Source organism: Miscanthus floridulus, chromosome 6, assembly GCF_019320115.1.
Source record: "Miscanthus floridulus cultivar M001 chromosome 6, ASM1932011v1, whole genome shotgun sequence".
Lineage (NCBI taxonomy): Eukaryota > Viridiplantae > Streptophyta > Magnoliopsida > Poales > Poaceae > Miscanthus > Miscanthus floridulus.
In genome coordinates, this window is record NC_089585.1 from 138,835,100 (window position 1) to 138,856,485 (window position 21,386).

The 21,386-nt window shown below is 45.4% G+C and overlaps 1 pseudogene; it reads left to right on the forward strand.

The window, feature by feature from the left end:
• The first annotated feature begins 3,161 nt into the window (after nucleotides 1–3,161).
• LOC136457116 (pre-mRNA-splicing factor ATP-dependent RNA helicase DEAH10-like) lies at nucleotides 3,162–20,662 on the forward strand (annotated as a pseudogene).
• The last annotated feature ends 724 nt before the right edge of the window (nucleotides 20,663–21,386 follow it).

A 21,386-nucleotide genomic window follows, 5' to 3' on the forward strand; every position in this document is an offset into this window, starting at 1 on the left:
CGGCTAAGTTTTTTTTCCCTCTGTTCAGCATTATGTTCACAATTTTATTTGGCTTGCTACAATAGATTTTTAGATATTAATTAATATTCTATAGTCCATTCATACCCTAAAGAAAGGCTTTTGTCCACATTAAGATATATACACAATAATATGCTTATCCTTTCTTCTATATGGGTCAATCGGATTTGGACTTCACTGCTTTATATATTTGGAAAATCAGCTTTGGTACTTTCTCAGATTAATTGGTTATTGCAGCACCAACTAAGTTACAGAAGCCCCTGTTCAGACTCCCCTCGACAGGGTTTGTGCAATAATATTAACATAGCACTCAGCCCTTGTTAGCGACAAATGCTTGACAATCCACGGGGATGCCAGCGCATACCCTTTTCACGGCAGCTCACTTGCTACTTTGGCTAAGGTTCTCACTCTGGTGGCATTATGGTTATTCCCATGCACAGTCAACCAATCTGATAATCTAATCTATGTAACTTAATTTAAGTAGTACAATTCACTGAACGAAGGAGTAACAAAATACCATTCAACCACTCAAGTTTTTCCATTGTTCTCAATGAAAGTGAACTACTTTCAGATAGCTTAAGCTTAAATAATATTTCAGTGATCCTTATTCATATATTTAAGCATTACATATGAATATTTTGGCTAACACCATTATCTTGATGGCATTTTTTTACTATTCTAAAAAAGACCAGAAGACCAGAAAGAAGACACAAGAAAACTAACCGAGGTACGTTATCATCATTAGCAATTCGTATGAATTCAGGGATTGGCAGCATGCTGTAAATGTATCTATAAATTTGTGTAAGAATTGAAATTAGCAATACATAGCTGTTTTCATTTATGTAAAACAAAAATTAAGCTACAATTTGAACGTAGTTAGCTGAATTTTGTTGTTATCAATTGAATGCATGATATTCACCATCCTAGGAATTGATGACATTAGTCGAATGCGCTTTTTAAAATATCTTATCCTCACATGGATGCCTCGCTAATATCCGATTTCCAATTCCAAGCTTTCTTTTTTTTGAAGACATCACCGGAGGGGTGAGAGCCCCACCTGAATGGATTTTCCATTGATTCCGACGAGCCGGTGGATGGAGGGTGCCAAGGCACCTACAGGGTCGAGGACCCGTAGTCATATTTAGATTACAAATGAGGAGGTAGGAGAGCTTAGTTCATTACAAACATTGCGCACCACTTGTCAACTATCCATCGATCTTCGACTTTTAGGCGGCAGCTCAAGAGGCGACATGCTTCCTTGGCAGTAGCAAGCAGCCGCCGAAGGCAAGGCTGTTGCTGACGGAAGACGACGTCGTGCCTATGGTTCCAAACTTGCCAGCAACAGAGGAGAATCATTGTAGAAAAGAGCTTTGATGGCACCTCAGCCGGCCTGGGCAATTCCTGACAGGAGGGATAGGCAGGTGTCTCCATCCAAGGTGGTTCCAGAAAGATCTAGCGACCGTGCATTGGAAGATGAGATGGTCACATGTCTCAGCGGATTGGCCGCAGAGTTCGCAAATGTCGTCATCCAGGACATGCTTGTTGTGGAGGTTTGCTCAGCACTGAATTCTTTCATGGAGCAGCAACCAACCAAAGAACCGAACCCGGGGGGAGCACTGAATTCCAAGCTTTCTTAGAAAATAGTCATTTAGTATTTGACTAATCATTTAATTTTTATAATATATATCTAGGTTCGTACTTTGCGATCTGTTGAGCTACAGAGCTTCTTTTAACAACTGAAAACTAAGACACGTAACACTTGAGGATTACTACCTGAAAATAATCCTTTTTCAAGTAATAATACTACACCTGCCATTTTTACTCGTTGATACCTTTTTGAGTTGAATGGGTTACAAGACGTCCCTATGGGTTAAAACAACTTAAAAGTGGTTTTCTTCCGGCTATTGGTTTCCATAACATTCCTCATATTCTATGCTTAGCCCGATCAAGTTTTGATACCTGCTAAGCTATCTATCCTTATTAAATAGGTTAATGTACTATATGGTTAAAGCCATCATTACTTGGAAGTAATACTTGGTGGTTTTTAGTAGTGTACAAAGTGGATTCTGAAACTTTGAAAGGCTGGCAACCTGTATTGATTTCTTTAGAAGATTCTCATGATGACCACGAAGCAACATCACTTGAACTGTGCAATTTATGGCAGGATGATCAAGGATGACAGATTAAAACTGTATCTATGAAAAAGTGATCTATTTTATATATCTATGTGTAATATGTAAACAATATATCTATATCTGACAGTCATATACGTAATACGTTCTACTCCCTCCGTTTTGAAATATAGTACATTGTGACTCCTAAAATTTGTACTAAAATCATAATTTGACTCTTAACACGCATTGAGAACTGCATATCCATCACAAGGTTCAACCTAAATAACCAGTGCACAATGCGCTTGCACGTTCCATCAAAAAGGTGGTCAAACACTGGCCCAAATTCTATATAAGGTGCGGCAAAGCCGCGCTATTTTCTAGTAGGTTATGGCTTGCGAAATTACTAAATTGTCCCTGCACACATTACATGGGCATTTTAGTCTACTACCCATTAATCCTTGATCCACATCCAATATTGCCCAATAGGGAATATGGAAAAAAATAACCACTCCCTTCATTATAAATTATTACAAGACGTTTTACTTTTTTTATTTAATATACAAAATTTTTATGCTCTTAAATACATCTTATATCTAGATACATAACAAAGATACATAATAAAATTAATATATGTAGAAAAGCTAAAAAAAGTTTTATACTTTGGAAGGAGATAGTACTGTGCTACTAGCCTACCACTCCCTCTATCTCAAATTATAAGTCATTCCAATTTTCTTGAGAGTCAAAGCAACTGAAGTTTGACTAAATTTATACAATAAAACAATAATATTTGTGATACCAAATAAGTATCATTAGATTCTTTATTAATTATATTTTTATAGTATATCTATTTAATATTATAAATTTTTATAATTCTCTCTGTAATTTTAATAAAAAATTAAGATATTTCAACTCTCGAAACAAGTTTGAATGACTTGTAATTCAGAATCGAGAGTATTTTTCAGTCCACCCATACTAAAGTACTGAAACCTCCAACAACGTTCCCCTTCCCCATTCACCACCTGCCTTTTCTTTCCTCCTTGCGTCCGCCCTGCGAGCGCGCACCCGGTCTCGTGGCGCTACTGGTGACCGCCGGCGCCGCCCTACGCCTTGTGCTCGGCAGCTCATCCGAGCTTGTTGTGGCAGTGAACCCGTCTCCCACGCGGCACCAAAAACCCTACCACCAACTCTAAACCCTCCCGCCTCCCTCTCCCCCCACTTCCCCACACTCCGTCGCCGGCTAGCGGGTTCCGGCTAATCGTGCCGCCGCCGTGGCAAGGTTCAGGGGGCGGGAGTCGGCGTCGTCTTCGGAGATGCCGTCCTTCTCTGCCGGCGCCTCACCGCAGAAGCAGCAGCAATTCGCGAGGTGCCAACTCTTATCTCGTCGACGCTGACATGCTGTTCTCTTCCGATTGTTTCATTCGTTGGCCTCGGGATTGAGCCTTTTGTGTTGGTTGGCTTGCTGCAGATGGAGACAGCTGATTCGGCAACAGCGGAAGTCGCTCCCCATTGCGTCAGGTTTGCCTGCAGAGCTTTTAGATGTCTTTTCTCTGTGATACTTTTTGGGGTGTTAGCTCAGGGAACTGAAATTTGTTGTTGGTTTAGTGGAGAAAAGGCTAGTTGAGGAGGTGAGGAAGAACGACACACTGATCATTGTTGGCGAGACTGGGAGTGGCAAAACTACTCGTAAGTCCGTTTCTGTGTTCCCCCTTTTCACAATTGTTGCTTGGATGAAGTAATTGATAGAATCATGCCCCTTTCTGAAACTTTTGGTTGTTAGTGTGAATAGGCTCTGAACTGATTCAGATGGATCTGTTTTGGCCTTTTGTTCAATAAATTAGTGAAAATGGTGCAGTGGATTGTTTGTGTTTGTGGGTTTGGAAACATTTGTATTCAGTCACATTACAGTATTAATGAAAGGGCTATTGTAGAAGTGAAATGGACTCTTCCTGCTATAATCTCATTGTAATGTCGTTCCAAGTGGGAATGTGGTGTTGCTTGCTTAGTAAAGTTATTCTTAGGTTTTGTACAGATTGTTTGACAAAAACATGTTACAAAATCGGTTTGTTTACATATTCATCTGTAATTGCAGAAACATACAATACTAGTATTATAATTTTTTCTCCAATCTTTTTTTTATTATTTTGATTTTTTGAAGAAGCAATATTTTCTTTAATTTGGTCATGCAGAGCTTCCACAATTTTTGTACGATGGTGGGTTTTGTCAGGATGGTAAAGTCATTGGCATCACTCAGCCTCGGAGAGTTGCAGCTGTCACAGTAGCAAAGCGTGTAGCGGAGGAATGCAACGACCAGCTCGGCAAAAAGGTTGGATACTCCATCAGATTTGATGATTCCACATCCAATGCAACAAGGATTAAATACATGACTGACGGTTTGCTTCTGAGGTAATGATGCGTTACTGCTTTGTTGCTTGTTTGATAACCATTTTTTATGTTGGGATGTACGTTAGTCTTTTGATCCAATAATCCTCTTTGATGTGGTGATTGCTTTTGTAGTGAGCAATTTGAGAACCAAAAGGTTTAGGTTTCTTGTCTCAACTGTTAAACCCACCATCCCATCCCAATAATTTAAGTTCCAACAATGATGGGTATGTTTTTGGAAGGTGTACACATGATATGCCCTGCAGCCTTCAGGTCTCCCTTTTAATATGTACAATCCCATATATAGTTGTTTTATGAAGTAGGAACTGAAGAATAGAATGCATTGATACATAATTCCATTTTTCTCTCTCATAATGTTCCTTTTATTTTGTACTTTCAAGCAACTCTTATATGTTAGCGTTTTGCCATGGTAGCTGTCCATACACCTGCATTGCAATGTTTAGCACAATGTGGGTCTTTTTTATGAGTTTGTTCAAACCTTCTAAAGTGAATTTTCCATTTTTTTTTCTCGAACACGCAGGAGAGCTGTGGATCATTATATTAAGGAATTTTCCATTCAATTATACCATATCATTTTACATACTGATATATCTGTGGCAATAGTGTGGCATGGTAAATCTACAATTATTTTTTTCTGTTTGATGCATGAAGTTCCTTTTTCTAATTGAATGATTACTTTGAATTTTCAGGGAAGCACTTTTGGATCCACTCTTATCTAAGTACAGTGTTATAGTTGTTGATGAGGCTCATGAAAGAACTGTTCATACTGATGTCTTGTTGGGTTTGTTGAAAAAAGTGCAACATTCCCGAGCTAACGCCAATAAAAATGGGAAGACTTTGCCTGATGTACAGGGCCATTCTCAAAATTTAACTCTTAAGGAATGCCAGGGAATAAGATGTGCTCCTCTAAAGCTGATAATTATGTCTGCTAGTTTGGATGCTAAGTGTTTTTCTGATTATTTTGGTTGTGCTAAAGCTGTACATATTCAAGGTCGGCAATATCCGGTCGACATACTATATACTTATCAGCTTGAGTCGGATTATATGGATGCCACACTAGTTACCATCTTTCAGGTGAGCACCATCCTTTGCTCCATGCAATAGTTGGCTTACAAAGAAAGAAAGAAAATAAAAGTCTCAATAAATGGGACTTCAGAAAGAAATTAAAAAAATGCTTCAGAAAACATGATGAGTGAATATATAGAATCGTAATGATGACTGATTTCTTGCATAACCTACTATCCAACTGTGACTCAATTCATCCTTCCTTTTCTGTATATGAACTTCACTTTTAAATGTTTGATTTGATAGATCCATTTGGAGGAAGGGCCTGGAGACATTCTCGCATTTCTAACTGGCCAAGAGGAGATTGAATCACTGGAGACTTATTCATGAGCGTGCTCGTTTATTTCCACCAGAAAGTAGTAAGATATGGGTTACACCTGTCTATTCATCTCTCCCATCAGAACAGCAAATGAATGCTTTTAAGCCAGCACCAGCTGGAACCCGCAAGGTAAACATCAATTGGGTACTGATGGGACTGAATTTGTCATGTCCTTCTTAAAATAATTGCATACCTCCATTTCAGCCTTCTCAAGTATTCTCTAAATACAAGTCATCCTAGAACTAATTTACACTTTTACCCTTTGCTTCCCTCCTTTCCCCTGCTTAATAAATGTCACTACCCCTCACAAATGAATAAGCCATCTTCCCGATGCAGTATAAATGAAGGTCACCAAGGTTGTTTGATCCTCTTCCTTAAATCTTTATTCACAAGTCTAAATGGCCAATATATGAAATCAGAGGGAGCATCATTGATTACTCAATCATTTTTTTATGAAGGAATCATGTAGCATAATTTATTGTGTACATGCTTTTAGTGTGGTTTGTTTCCCTGGTTGGTGAAACCTTCTTGTTACTTGGAGATTAAGGTCAATTATTTCATCTTAATCAGTTGTCATCTATATATGTGAAAAAAATGATGCCCCTTTATAATGAAACGGATGATTAGTAATGTCCATATGTTGATAGTCTGTCTGAAATCCTTTGCAGGCTTTAAACAAAGCTCTGCACGTGTTTCTCATAATTCCAAAAATGTCTGCAGGTTTCTTTAGTGCTAATGTGATACTACTAAACTAGCTACGTAACCTTTTGTTAAATAATGCCATTTTTTTCTCAAACACGCAGGAGAACTGCTTAACTTGTATTAAAAAAAGAAGAGGAAGGCATAGGAAAACCCCGAGTACAGGATTGATCTTGCTGTTATAAAGTGAAATATAGAATACATCTTGCTATTGTTGGTCCTCTGGGTAAACATTGTTGTAATCAGGAACAACTAAAAGGAAAACTGTGTTAACTGTCATTTGAACATTTTGCTTGCCCTAATAAATGTGAAAAGAGCACACTTTAAGGTCACTATGAACCAAAGTGTTAGAATGGCAATATCCTAGGCATTATTAGTCCTCTTATCTCAACCATTATAGGCTAGATTAGAGGACATTAGAAACAACAACAACAACAACAACAAAGCCTTTAAGTCCCAAACAAGTTGGGGTAGGCTAGAGTTGAAACCCATCAGAAGCAATCAAGGTTCAGGCACGTGAATAGCTGTCTTCCAAGCACTCCTATCTAAGGCTAAGTCTTTGGGTATATTCCATCCTTTCAAGTCTCCTTTTATTGCCTCTACCCAAGTCAACTTCGGTCTTCCTCTGCCTCTCTTCACGTTACTGTCCTGGCTTAGGATTCCGCTACGCACCGGTGCATCTGGAGGTCTCCGTTGCACATGTCCAAACCATCTCAACCGGTGTTGGACAAGCTTTTCTTCAATTGGCGCTACCCCTAATCTCTCACGTATATCATCATTCCGAACTCGATCCCTTCTTGTATGACCGCAAATCCAACGCAACATACGCATTTCCGCGACACTTAGCTGTTGAACATGTCGTCTTTTCGTAGGCCAACATTTTGCACCATACAACATAGCAGGTCTAATCGCCGTCCTATAAAACTTGCCTTTTAGCTTCTGTGGTACCCTTTTGTCGCATAGGACACCAGACGCTTGCCGCCACTTCATCCACCCTGCTTTGATTCTATGGCTAACATCTTCATCAATATCCCCGTCCCTCTGTAGCATTGATCCTAAATATCGAAAGGTATCATTCCTAGGCACTACTTGACCTTCCAAACTAACATCTTCATCCTCCCGAGTAGTAGTGCCGAAATCACATCTCATATACTCAGTTTTAGTTCTACTGAGTCTAAAACCTTTGGACTCCAAAGTCTCCCGCCATAACTCCAGTTTCTGGTTCACTCCTGTCCGGCTTTCATCAACTAGCACTACATCGTCCGCGAAAAGCATACACCAAGGGATGTCCCCTTGTATGTCCCTTGTGACCTCATCCATCACTAAAGCAAACAAATAAGGGCTCAAAGCTGACCCTTGATGTAGTCCTATCCTAATCGGGAAGTCATCCGTGTCTCCATCACTTGTTCGAACTCTAGTCACAACATTGTTGTACATGTCCTTAATGAGCCCGACGTACTTCGTTGGGACTTTATGTTTGTCCAAAGCCCACCACATAACATTCCTTGGTATTTTATCATAAGCCTTCTCCAAGTCAATAAAAACCATGTGTAGGTCCTTCTTCTTCTCCCTATACCGCTCCATAACTTGTCTTACTAAGAAAATGGCTTCCATGGTTGACCTTCCGGGCATGAAACCAAATTGGTTCATAGAGACCCGCGTTATTGCTCTCAAGCGATGCTCGATAACTCTTTCCCATAGCTTCATAGTATGGCTCATCAACTTAATTCCCCGGTAATTCGTACAACTTTGAATATCCCCTTTATTCTTGTAGATCGGTACCAATATACTTCTCCTCCACTCATCAGGCATCTTGTTCGATCGAAAAATATGGTTGAACAGCTTGGTTAGCCATACTATAGCTATGTCCCCGAGGCATCTCCACACCTCGATTGGGATACCATCCGGTCCCATCGCCTTACCTCCTTTCATCCTTTTCAACGCCTCTCTGACCTCAGATTCTTGGATTCTCCGCACAAAGCGCCTATTGGTGTCATCAAAAGAGTCATCCAACTGAAATGTTGTGTCCATATTCTCACCATTGAACAATTTGTCAAAATACTCTTGCCATCGATGTCGGATCTCATCCTCCTTCACCAAGAGGTGCTCCCTTTCATCCTTAATGCACTTAACTTGGTTGAAGTCCCGTGTCTTTCTCTCACGAACCCTAGCCATCCTATAAACGTCCTTCTCTCCTTCCTTCGTACTCAGATGTTGGTAAAGATCCTCGTACGCTGTACCCTTTGCCACACTTACAGCTCGCTTTGCAGTCTTCTTTGCCACCTTGTACTTCTCTATGTTGTCCACACTCCTGTCATGGTACAAGCGTCTATAGCATTCTTTCTTCTCTTTAATAGCCCTTTGGACTTCCTCGTTCCACCACCAAGTATCTTTAGCCTCGCGTCCCCTTCCCTTGGTTACTCCACACACCTCTGAGGCTACCTTCCGAATGTTGGTTGCCATCTTGTCCCACATGTTGTTTATGTCGTCTTCTTCCTTCCAAGAGCCCTCTTTGATAACCCTTTCCCTAAATACCTCTGACGTCTCCCCTTTCAGTTTCCACCACTTTGTTCTTTCAATCTTAGCTTGTTTATCCCTATGGGCCCGTACCTGAAAACGAAAATCTGCCACCAAAAGCTTATGTTGAGAAACAACACACTCTCCTGGTATCACCTTGCAATCCAAGCATGCTCGTTTGTCCTTTCTTCTTGCGAGGACAAAGTCAATCTGGCTACAGTGTTGTCCGCTACTGAAGGTCACTAGATGAGATTCTCTCTTTCTAAAGAAAGTGTTGGCTATCATCAGGTCAAAAGCTACCGCGAAGTCCAGAACTTCCTCCCCCTCCTGATTCCTACTACCATACCCAAAACCTCCATGAACTGCCTCGAAACCTGCGCTTGTAGTACCTACATGCCCATTAAGATCTCCTCCTATAAAAAGCTTCTCACTACTAGGTATAGCTCTAACCATGCCATCTAAGTCTTCCCAGAACTGTCTCTTAGCACTCTCGTCGAGGCCTACTTGGGGGGCATACGCACTAATTACGTTCAAGACCATATCACCAACGACAAGCGTGACTAAGATAATCCTATCTCCTTGCCTTCTCACTCCCACCACACCATTCTTGAGGCTCTTATCAATCAAAACTCCTACTCCATTTCTATTCGCGACTGTCCCTGTGTACCAAAGCTTGAAACCTGTATTGTCCACCTCCTTCGCCTTCTGACCCTTCCATTTAGTTTCTTGAACGCATAATATATTTACACGCCTCCTAGTCGCGGTATCAACTAATTCTCTTAACTTACCAGTAAGTGACCCTATATTCCAACTACCTAAACGGATCCTAGTTGGTTCGACTAGCTTCCTTACCCTTCGCACCCGTCGACTCAGATGCGAAGACCCTTGCTCATTTTTCACTACACCCGGGCGCCGATGTAGCGCGCCACTAAGGAAGCGACGACCCGATCCTTGGTTACTTGACACCATGCCCAGATCACGACACGGCGCGTCACGGGGGTGACGACCCGGCCCTTGCCCATTTAACACCATACCCGGGTTCCGATATGGCGCGTCGCTAAGAGGGTTACGCCCCAACGATTTTCTTTCGGGTTTCATCTCCATTATGGCATTAGAGGACATTAGAACATTTTAATTCTTTTCCTTACATGTACACTCACTGTTGTATAAGAACAGCCATATAGCAATGGGAAAATTATTAGCTTTCACAAAGGCCATAATATAATGTTAGGTGCAGATGAAAACTTTTACCTTTGTTTTAGGCTACTGTTCATGGATATTGGTGTTTGTGACTAGAATTATACTTTTATTAAAAACAGCCCTTCTGTTTTCGTGTTCTATTGTTCTTTCCATGCAGATTCAATCTTCTCCAAGGTTCATTTTGTAATTTGTTTTCCTATGTAACCGTTTTCAGTGTTGCACTTAATCTTGAAAGCCCCGCACCAGTCTGTTAAGCAAACTTGACGTTTTGCTGATTTGCCTCTGTTAGGTAGTTCTAGCTACAAATATTGCTGAGACTTCAGTAACAATACCTGGCATCAAATATGTTATAGATCCTGGGATGGTAAAAGCTCGTGCTTACAATCCTGTGACTGGAATGGAGTCACTAATCATCATCCCAGTCTCTAAAGCGCAGGTTCTTCAAAGGAGGTATGTGTATCTTGCTTTTTTATTTTTCATGCCTAAATATGAGGTCACAAAGTCTATTAAGGAGCGGTTGTCAGCATGCTAGCATGGTAGTTGTAGAATGAATCTCCATGTGATGACTCAGTGTTCTGTATCTTATTTCTTATATCTGTTGCATTGCTAATAAGTCATATCGGTACTTTGCAGATATTCAACCAAATAAATCAATACTTGTCCCTTTTTAATTGCATGCCTTTCTAACATCCTCATTCTACCCTCAGTGGTCGTGCTGGACGCGAGGAACCAGGGAAGTGCTTCCGATTGTTCCAAGAAAGTGAGTTTGATAAACTGGTGGATTCTACTGTGCCTGAGATCAAGCGGTGTAACCTCTCAAATATTGTTCTGCAACTCAAGGCTCTTGGAATTGATGACATCATAGGTTTCGATTTTATGGAGAAACCATCAAGGTACTTTTTTTAAAGTCTGCTTCTATGTAAAAGAAAATGCTCAGAATAATTTTTGTTCTGTGTGCTTTTGTGCCTGAATTTTATACTGGAATATTACTGTCTCCAGGGAAATTCAATATCATTGATGAGAGGATGCAATTTATGTTATTGTATTTGATGTATTTTATTGCTTGACACATGTACCTCAGCTTTAACTTTATAGGTAAAGAGAACCCCTTACATAGACTTCTTTATGAACCTTATGATCTGCACTCCTGCAGTGGTAACACCTAATAGAAACAAACAAGTTGAAGTTTTTACCTAGAGGCTTCTCAGCAATTATAAGTTCAATAGCTTGTTGCTTTATATCAGTGTTGAGTTTTTGCTTATTGGTGTCCAACCTACTACAGGACTGCTATTTTGAAATCACTGGAGCAGTTAATCTTACTAGGGGCTCTGACTGATGATTATAAGCTCTCAGATCCAGTTGGTCATCAGATGGCTAGGCTGCCTTTGGATCCAATGTACTCCAAGGCATTAATAGTATCAAGCAAATTCAAGTGCTTGGAAGAAATGCTCATTGTTGTATCTATGCTTTCAGTGGAATCAATTTTCTTCTCCGTGCGTGACAAGTTAGAAGAGGTATCCATTTGAATTACTGGCAGTTTGTAAAATGTATGTCGCAATTGGTTTCTTATATGATATTGTGGAGTTATTCCCTCTGATTCACTTCTTTTAGGGGGGGGGGGGGGGGGGGGGGGGGGGGGGGGGGGGGGGGGGGGGGGGGTTTGCTTGCAAACAAGTGTTGTTTTGTAGTTTCGGGGCACACTTTTCGTCAAATTCTCCTGTTACTAGCTTGTTGGTAGTGGGAATTGGGAGATAAGTGCCAGTAGGCAAACTATATAAGAAAATGTACTCCATTCAGAAATATATATCATATATACCATTCTAGAATTTGAGTAGTCAAACTTAACTTTGACCACTAAAGTACCTTTAGACCTAAATCATGATTACCATTTTCTTAATGATAAATAAGCATATGCTTCAATCTGTTTTTGCTCACATTTCCTTTGTGCTACCCTTTCCTTGTTGGACACAACATAAAGAAACTCGATGTGTTTTGTGATGAGTAAGACATCAGTGTGTGACTCGCTTCTATTAGTGCAATAATTGACCCATTTACTTTATTGTTCTATAGGCAAGAGCTGCCAGGAAGGGTTTCGAAAGCTCCGAAGGAGACCATATCACATTGGTGAATGTCTATCGAGCATCTGCAGAATGCTTGGAGAAGAGCAGAAATGCAAATGCCAAAGAAAAAACAATGGAAAAGGCTTTGAACAGGTGGTGCAGGGAAAACTTCATCAACTACCGCTCTCTAAGACATGCTCGCGATCTTCACAGGTTAGTTTGTAGTTTCTGCTCCATTTGTTTCACAGTACTTGTACAGAAACTGTTACGGCGCACCTTGCTGCGGAGGAAGTATGGAGGGGAGAAGGCGAGCCGTGGCTGGGCAGGGCGGCGGCGGAACGGCGCCGTGCTGCAGCCGAGGGTTTGGAGGCGAGGGTGACACAGAGATGACGATGAACAGTAACACCTGAGGGCCCAGGGGAAAATGAATTCTCAATCCCAGGCTAACCCCTTTCATCTAACCGTTTAGGGCCTTATAGGCCAGATTACAATCCATAACCAATCTCTCCTAATTCTCCTCCTTAAACTACTGCAAATATCTAACAGACTCCCTGGACTTAGCCAGTATTACGACTCCTCCTCTCATAGGTCCTACCGACTCCTCCTCTCATAGGTCCTACCGACCATAACATCTCTCCCCTCCTTCGAAAAGAGCTCGTCCTCGAGCTGAAATGACGGATGGGCTGCGCGGAAATCATCAACTGGTTCCCACGTTGCTTCTGAAGCTGGCATATCAGCCCACTGGACCAACACGTGCCAGGTGCCGCGACGAAGACTGGAACGGAGCACACGATCAGGCCGAAGCAGAGGGCGACCGTGCCGAAGAGGAGGCAGCGATGGCACCGTCGACGGAGGAGGCCCTCGGAAAGGCTTGAGCACGCCAACATGGAAGACATCATGAATGCGCGCGCCTTGCGGGAGTTGGAGCCGGTATGCCACTTCCCCCACGCGCTCCAGCACTTGGTACGGGCCAGCGTACTTGGGAGCAAGCTTTCCACGCCGGCCCGGCGCGAGGGACTGAGTAGGGCGGTTAAGAAGGCGAAGCCACACCCAGTCCCCCACTTGGAACTCCAGCCGGCGATGATTGGCGTCGTAGTACGCGCGGGCATGCTCCTGGGCCTGCAGAAGGCGAGCACGAACCTCGGCAAGAAACTCATCGCGGTCGGAGAAGATAGAGTCCACGACATCAGTTTGGGCGCGACCAGGAGCATACGGCAGCAGCTCTGGAGGAGCGCGGCCATACACCACGACGAACGGCGATGTGCGGAGAGCTGAGTGGTAGGCGGTGTTGTAGCAAAACTCCGCCCACGGCAGCCAGTCCAGCCAATCCCTGGGCCGATCTCCAGTAAGACACCTCAGATACATGGCGATGGTCTTGTTCACCGCCTCGGACTGCCCATCCGTCTGGGGGTGGAAGGCAGTACTCATGCGCAGCTGGACGCCCGCCTGGCGAAACAGATCCCGCCAAACTTGGCCGGTGAACACGGGATCGCGATCGCTCACGATGGAATCCGGGAACCCGTGCAGGCGGACGATATCGTGGAAGAAAGCGCGGGCGACGGATGTCGCGGTGTACGGGTGCCCCAGAGGGATGAAATGGGCATACTTGGAGAACCTGTCAACCACGGTTAGAATAACACTTTTGCCGTGTACCTTGGGAAGAGCCTCGATGAAATCCATGGCTATGTCCGCCCAAACACGAGACGGCACCGGCAGCGGCTGTAGGAGGCCCGCCGGGTGCAAGGTCTCTGTTTTATTGCGCTGGCTGACGACACAGGTGGAGACGAAATTCCGAACGACACGGCGGTCGTGCTCGATGAAGAACTCAGTTCGGAGTCGCTGCAGCGTCTTCTGGATGCCCTCATGGGCGCCTGTATGTGCCTGCTGCAGCACGTCCTCCGGGACAGCCGAGGCCGAGGGAACGAAGACACGGCCCTTGTGGATGAGGAGGCCGTCCTTCACGCACCAATCAGCGCCCTGTGCGCCAGCCGCGACCGCGTCCCGGCGGTCACGGAGCTCCTGCGACGACTCCAGCTCTTGTCGAAGAACTTCGAAGAGGTGGAAGGTGGGCACCGACACCATGGCGAGGGCTGGAGCTGGAGCCGGAAGCGCCGCCAGCAGCGGAGCATCACCATCGCGTCGTGACAGGGCGTCGGCGACCACGTTGAACCGTCCCGGGCGGTACTCGACACGGAAGTCATATCCGAACAGTTTACTTATCCATTGATGTTGCGGGATCGTGGACAGCCGCTGGTCGAGCATGAACTTCAGAGCATAATGATCTGTGCGGACGACGAAAGCACGGCCCCATAGGTACGGGCGCCAATGCCGCACCGCCTGGACGAGTCCGATCAGCTCGCGTTCGTATGCAGCCACTTTGAGATGGCGAGCTGCGAAGGGGCGGCTGAAGAACGCAATGGGGCCGGCGCCTTGGTGAAGAACTGCACCGAATCCGGAGCCCGACGCATCACAATCGACCGTGAACTCGCTGCTGAAATCTGGCAAGTGAAGCACCGGCGCGGAGGACAGGGCCTCCTTGAGCGCCGAGAAGGCCTTTTCAGCGTCGTCGGACCAGCTGAAGCCTTCCTTGCGCAGCAGGCTGGTGAGTGGCGCAGCGAGGATGCCGTAGTCTTTGACGAAACGTCGGTAGTAGCCTGCTAGACCGAGAAACCCACGCAGGCCACGGGCTGACCGCGGCTGCGGCCAGGACTGGACTGCTGCAACCTTGGAAGCGTCCATGGCCACGCCATCCGGTGATATGACATGCCCCAGGTAATGTACTGATGCAGCAGCGAAGGAGCATTTGGAACGCTTCAGATGTAGCTGGTGCTCATGAAGGATGTCGAGGACGGCGCGCAGATGCTGTAGGTGCTCCGTCCATGTGGCGCTGTAAATCAGGATATCATCAAAGAACACTAGGACACAGCGACGGAGGAACGGTTTGAGAACGAAGTTCATGAGGGCTTGGAATGTTGATGGCGCATTGGACAACCCAAAGGGCATGACTAGGAACTCGAAATGGCCCTGGTGCGTGCGGAATGCCGTCTTGGCAACATCAGCGGGGTGCACCCGCACCTGGTGATAACTGGAGCGTAGGTCGAGCTTCGAGAAGAATTTGGACCCATGCAGCTCGTCCAGCAGCTCCTCCACCACGGGTATAGGGAACTTATCCTTAATCGTCACTGCGTTCAGGGCGCGGTAATCGACACAGAGCCTCCAGGAGCCGTCATGCTTCTTGACAAGCAGGACTGGTGCTGAGAACGGGGAGGTGCTGGCCCTGATGGTCCCCTGCCGAAGCATCTCATCACATTGCTTCTCCAACTCATCTTTCTGAAGCTGTGGGTAACGGTAAGGCCGAACAGCAACAGGATCAACAGCCGGCTTGAGATGGATGCGGTGGTCACAAGGTCGCGCAGGAGGGAGTCCGATCGGGGCTGCGAACACATCGGCATAAGCATCGAGCAGACGCTCCAGCAGCATGGGTTCCGTCCCCTTGGCCGGGAAGAGCTGACTGGCGTGCAGACGGCCTGTCGGAGGAATGTCAGAGCGCGTCGATCCAATGCCTTTCCACAGGACGCGGCGCCCCTGGTGAGTGAACGCCATGCAAAGGTCATCGAAGTCCCAGAGTATGGGTCCAAGGGTGCGAAGCCACGTGATCCCGAGGACCATGTCATAGCAGTCCAGCGGAATGGCAAAGCAATCCACTGAGAAGAGCTCGTCGCCGATCTTGATGGCGACGTCGCGTGCCAGGCCACGGCAAGCCACGCGGTCGCCATTGGCAACCACTACGTGGGCGCCGCTGCTGTCGTGGAAGTGGAGCCCGACGCGGCGCGCGGCGTTCATGCTGACGAAATTGTGCGTGGAGCCGGAGTCGAGTAATGTTGTGAGCTCGTGGTCGCCAACCTGGACACGCAGCTGCATCGTGTCCGCCGTGCGTATGCCGGTGATCGCGGACAGGGAGATCAAAGGGGCATCCGGATCAAACTGAGGGTGCCCCTGGCCCTGGATGGCCAGAGCAGCAGGGTCATCTTCAGCCGGCTCCTCCTCAATGAAGTCGGCAACTTCAAGGTAGAATAGGCGGGCGCACTTATGGCCGCGAACATAAGGCTCATCACAGTTATAGCAGAGCCCTTGCTTGCGCCGCTCCGCCATGGCCTCCGGGGACAAGCGTTTGAAAGTGCGCGTCGGCTGGGGAGGCGAAGACGATGATGTTGAAGCGGATTGCGGAGTCGGAGCCGGCGCGTTCTGATTGCCCGCAAACCGGCGCGGCGCTCGTGGGGGGGGGGGGGGGGGGCGCCGGAAGAGCCAGCAGGGCTGACGAGTTGCGCCGCTCATATGCGCGTGCGAGACGCACGGCGCGCTGTAGGTCTGGGGGCTCTTGGAGTTCGACATCAGCGCGGATTTGCTCTGGGAGGCCACCGGTGAACAGCTGCGCTTTCTGCAGCGGTGTGAGAGCACCCGCGTGCGCTGCCCGGGCCTGGAACAGCTCCGCGTAGGCCTCCACCGTGGAGGTGAAGGGGAGGCGCGCCAGCTCGGACAGGTGATTGGTGCTGAAGGGAGGGCCGAACCGTTGCTGACAGAGTTGTTTGAACTGCTCCCACTCCGGGCGTCCCGAATCACGTTCCAGGTCCAGGTACCACTGCCTGGCCGTCCCCTTGAGGTGGTAAGACGCAAACCAGACACGATCTGACGGTCGAGTTTGATATCCATGGAAGAATTGTTCGCAGGTCGTCAGCCAGCCGAGAGGATCCTCGGTGCCTTCATAGATGGGTAGGGACAGCTTGGGAAACCGGGGAGTGAATGCGGTGTCATGGCCAGCCGGCGTGTGGAAAAGGTACGGGGCTGATTGGATGGGGACGGTGGTGGACGGGGAAGCCCTGGATCCATTGATGATGGACGAGAGGGATGGAACAGGTGATGGGGAGGGCGGGAAGCTGATCTGGGTGATGGGCACGCCTGTGGATGGGGGTGGGCACGGTGGCGGCAATTGGGGTTGCGAGCGCTGCAGCTGGAACGGGATGTGATATGGCGAAGTGGTGCCAAGCTCGGAGATGACCGGCGCTGTTGCCGGCGGAGCCGGGAGGCCACCGTATCCAGGCATGCCGTACAGAGGCAAGGGCAGCGAGGGGACGGGACTGCGATCCTCCAGCGCAGTCACACGCAGGGCCAGGGCCCCTAGTTGATGCTGCATCCCATAGATGGCGGCCGTAAGTTGGTTGAAGGCCTCCTGCGGCGTTTGCGGTGGCGGCGGCTGGGAGTAAGCCAGCGGGAGGGTGGGGATGATCGGCTGTGATGTGGTGTTGGCTATGTCGGCGGTGGTGGTGGGCGGTGGTGCTGTAGTAGATGCGATGGCGGCGGCTGCAGTGGTGGTGGGCAGAGAGGGTGGCTGTGAGGAGAAAGACATGGTCTCTGATACCAGGTTGTTACGGCGCACCTTGCTGCGGAGGAAGTATGGAGGGGAGAAGGCGAGCCGTGGCTGGGCAGGGCGGCGGCGGAACGGCGCCGTGCTGCAGCCGAGGGTTTGGAGGCGAGGGTGACACAGAGATGACGATGAACAGTAACGCCTGAGGGCCCAGGGGAAAATGAATTCTCAATCCCAGGCTAACCCCTTTCATCTAACCGTTTAGGGCCTTATAGGCCAGATTACAATCCATAACCAATCTCTCCTAATTCTCCTCCTTAAACTACTGCAAATATCTAACAGACTCCCTGGACTTAGCCAGTATTACGACTCCTCCTCTCATAGGTCCTACCGACCATAACAGAAACACTATTGTAGGCGTATAGGGAGTTAAAATGTCGTAATAAGTAGTTAAGCACACCCGCCAATGTCCTAATGAAGTAGGCAAAGCATTGGGAAAGAGGGGTAAAGATAAGCATTGTCTTTTTTTTGTGTGTACATACACCCCATTTTCAAAACACAACTGTAAAATTTCAAATTAGTGAAAAAATATATTCTTTAGGTCGTGGACACTGTTGACACAGAGTTTTGGTGGGAAAACTTGACCATATGTGAGCTACACAAAAAGACAAATTACTTATAATTTTTGTTGACAAAAAATGATAAACTTGATCATATGTGAGCTACACAAAAATACAGAAGGCATATGATCAATTTTGCCATGAAATTTTGTGTCAACATTAATTATATATGATCTACATATATGCATTTTCTTTCCATAAATTTAGAAATGCACAAAGTGCATTTTTGCTTTAAGTTTTCAGATGTGGTGTAGGTGAGCCTATGCTCAACCTGGCTGCACACATGAAACATTGAATTGCAAAACAAGGGGACGGTAGTTTGGTTTTATTATGGTTGGAGGGATTGAGATATGAAAATCAGATTGAATATCATTTATGTAAAAAATGGAATGGAAGACTGTATGTTTTAGACTTTTAGGACTGTTTTAGACTTTTATGATTGTAAAAAATGAAAATCAGACTGTACGGTTTTTTTTAGACCAAAGGCCTTGGCCCTGCTTATATTGAAAGCAAACGGTACTGCTGGGAACACCAGCTTACAAGACAAGTTCAAGATCCTACATTGAAAAGAGAAGACACCTCTCAACCTCCCAGAAAACTGCCAGAAACAAAATAGCTAAAAAAAACATAACAGCCCACAGATGTCTAAGCCACCAACGGTAGACTGTACGGTTTTTCAATACCATTTATGCTGCAATTTGACATAGCATTTTTTGTTCTTTGCAGTCAAATTCAGGGCCATGCCCAACAAATGGGGCTGGACCTGTCATCATGTGGAGACGACATGGTTCTGTTTCGGAGATGCCTTACCTCTGCTTTCTTCCTGAATGCAGCGATGCGACAGCCAGATGGATCATACAGGTATCATTTCATGTTATATGTTTTCATTCCGATTGCCCCTCATGGATATCTTTTCCCTGCGTCTTGAACAAAGATTAATCGGGGACTTAGATCACACCAACCAAAACTTGAAGAATGCTGCATGTTAAGAATGTGATGATGAGTACGATTCTCCCCATCTTTAATGTTTAACCTGTTGTTTGGCAGGGCCCTTGCAACTGGCCAGAGCGTGCAGATCCACCCTTCATCCGTGCTTTTCAGGACCAAGCCCGACTGTGTCATCTTCAACGAGCTAGTTCGGACGACACAGAACTATGTCAAGAACCTGAGACCCGTATTGACCCCTTGTGGCTGTCTGAGCTCGCCCCACAGTACTACGCTACCGAGGAGTAATGATCAGTGGACTTTATGGTAATGATGAATTATTTATATTTATGCAATTCGTTATTATATTAAAGCATGGTACCACTGCCGAGCAATCATCCTTACAAATGCTCTCTGAGGGCAGTTAAATTTTGAACTTTTAAGTTATATCCTAACAAATGCACACCCTTGGATATCACCGAAAGACTTACCTGCGATTGCTTGCCAGTGTTCGCTCACCATTGCCTAATTTTGTTGGAATAGTTTGTAGAACTCGTTATTTGTTTCGAGTGTTCGTTCACCTTTACGTAGTTTTCCCGAATTTTGTTATTGACATGCACCGAGATATTTAATGCCCTCCTACTCCATCTCAACTAAATGTAGAGCCGGAGAATCATGTAGTCATGTACCGAGAAAAAGAAATAGTACCTTTAAGAAAGCATGAGAAACTAAGTAATGGCGCCAGTTTTAGAATAATTCATGGCTTTGACTTTACTATTCGATGTTGAACCGTTCACCTACTCTGTGAATATTTATACAAATGGCTAGGAATAAGTTACATGTTTAGCATACTTTTGATGTGCTTAAAGTACTTGCGACGGTAAATCTATTGCTGCTATGGCTCTAGGTTTGTATCACAGTCTAAAATTTAGCCAATCTCACAAAAAAAAATCGTTAGTTCATTAGACCATACAAATAAGCTAAAGTGATCTAAAGTTTAGCTCTTAATTTTAACCAACTAAACTTTAAACCATGAGATCCAAGCATTAGCCTTTGTCGCTTTGATTAACTGAATATTTAAGTAAATATTGTTAGGCAAGAGATTAAATTGCTGAAGTCAAATATCTGTTCTAAAATATAAAGGAATGCAGGTAGACAAAAGGTAGCGTTGTGAAATGTCGTATACAACGAAAAAAAAAAAGCCTTTAAAGTCCCAAACAAATTGGGGTAGGCTAGAGTTGAAACCCAGCAGAAGCAATCATGGTTCAGGCACATCAATAGCTGTCTTCCAAGCACTCCTATCTAAGGCTAAGTCTTTGGGTATATTTTATCATTTTAAGTCTCATTTTATTGTATCTACCCAAGTCAACTTCGGTCTTCATCTGTCTCTCTTCACGTTACTATCTTGGCTTAGGATTCCACTACGCACCGGTGCCTCTAGAGGTTTCAGTTGGACATGTCTAAACCATCTCAACCGGTGTTGGAAAAGCTTTTCTTCAATTGGTGCTACCCCTAATCTATCACGTATATCATCGTTTCGAACTTGATCCCTTCTTGTATGACCGTAAATCCAACGCAACATACGCATTTCCACGACACTTATCTGTTTGTGAAATGTCGTATCTGTTTTAATTTTTTTCAACCACTGTAATTAACTGTACTAATGTGGACCAATCTATTCTATCACTGTTCTCGACTTGCGGAAGCTATGCTGTTCCAAAGTCCATTTACGTGCGTCAGGTTCTTGACTCCACATGCCGATCGTACCAGTGATTTGTTGTCCGGTCACAGTCTTGACGGGTTCTAAAACGCCGTTAATAAGCGCACTAGAGGATCAACGAAGAATTGTCACCTCTGACCTCTCCATCTACTGTGATGGACATTTTTGTAGCCTACTGTATTTAATTCTGTCGTTGCACATTCAGAGACTGAGGAGATGTTCATGTCGTCGCGTCGTTCTGTGTCTTCATCAGCCTTAACCTACTACACTTAATTTCCCCAGACTTTATTTATGCCGTTCTAGAAAAGCTTCTTCGTATGGCATATCAAATCCAAAAAGTTGCTACAGTATCTGTCACATCGAATGTT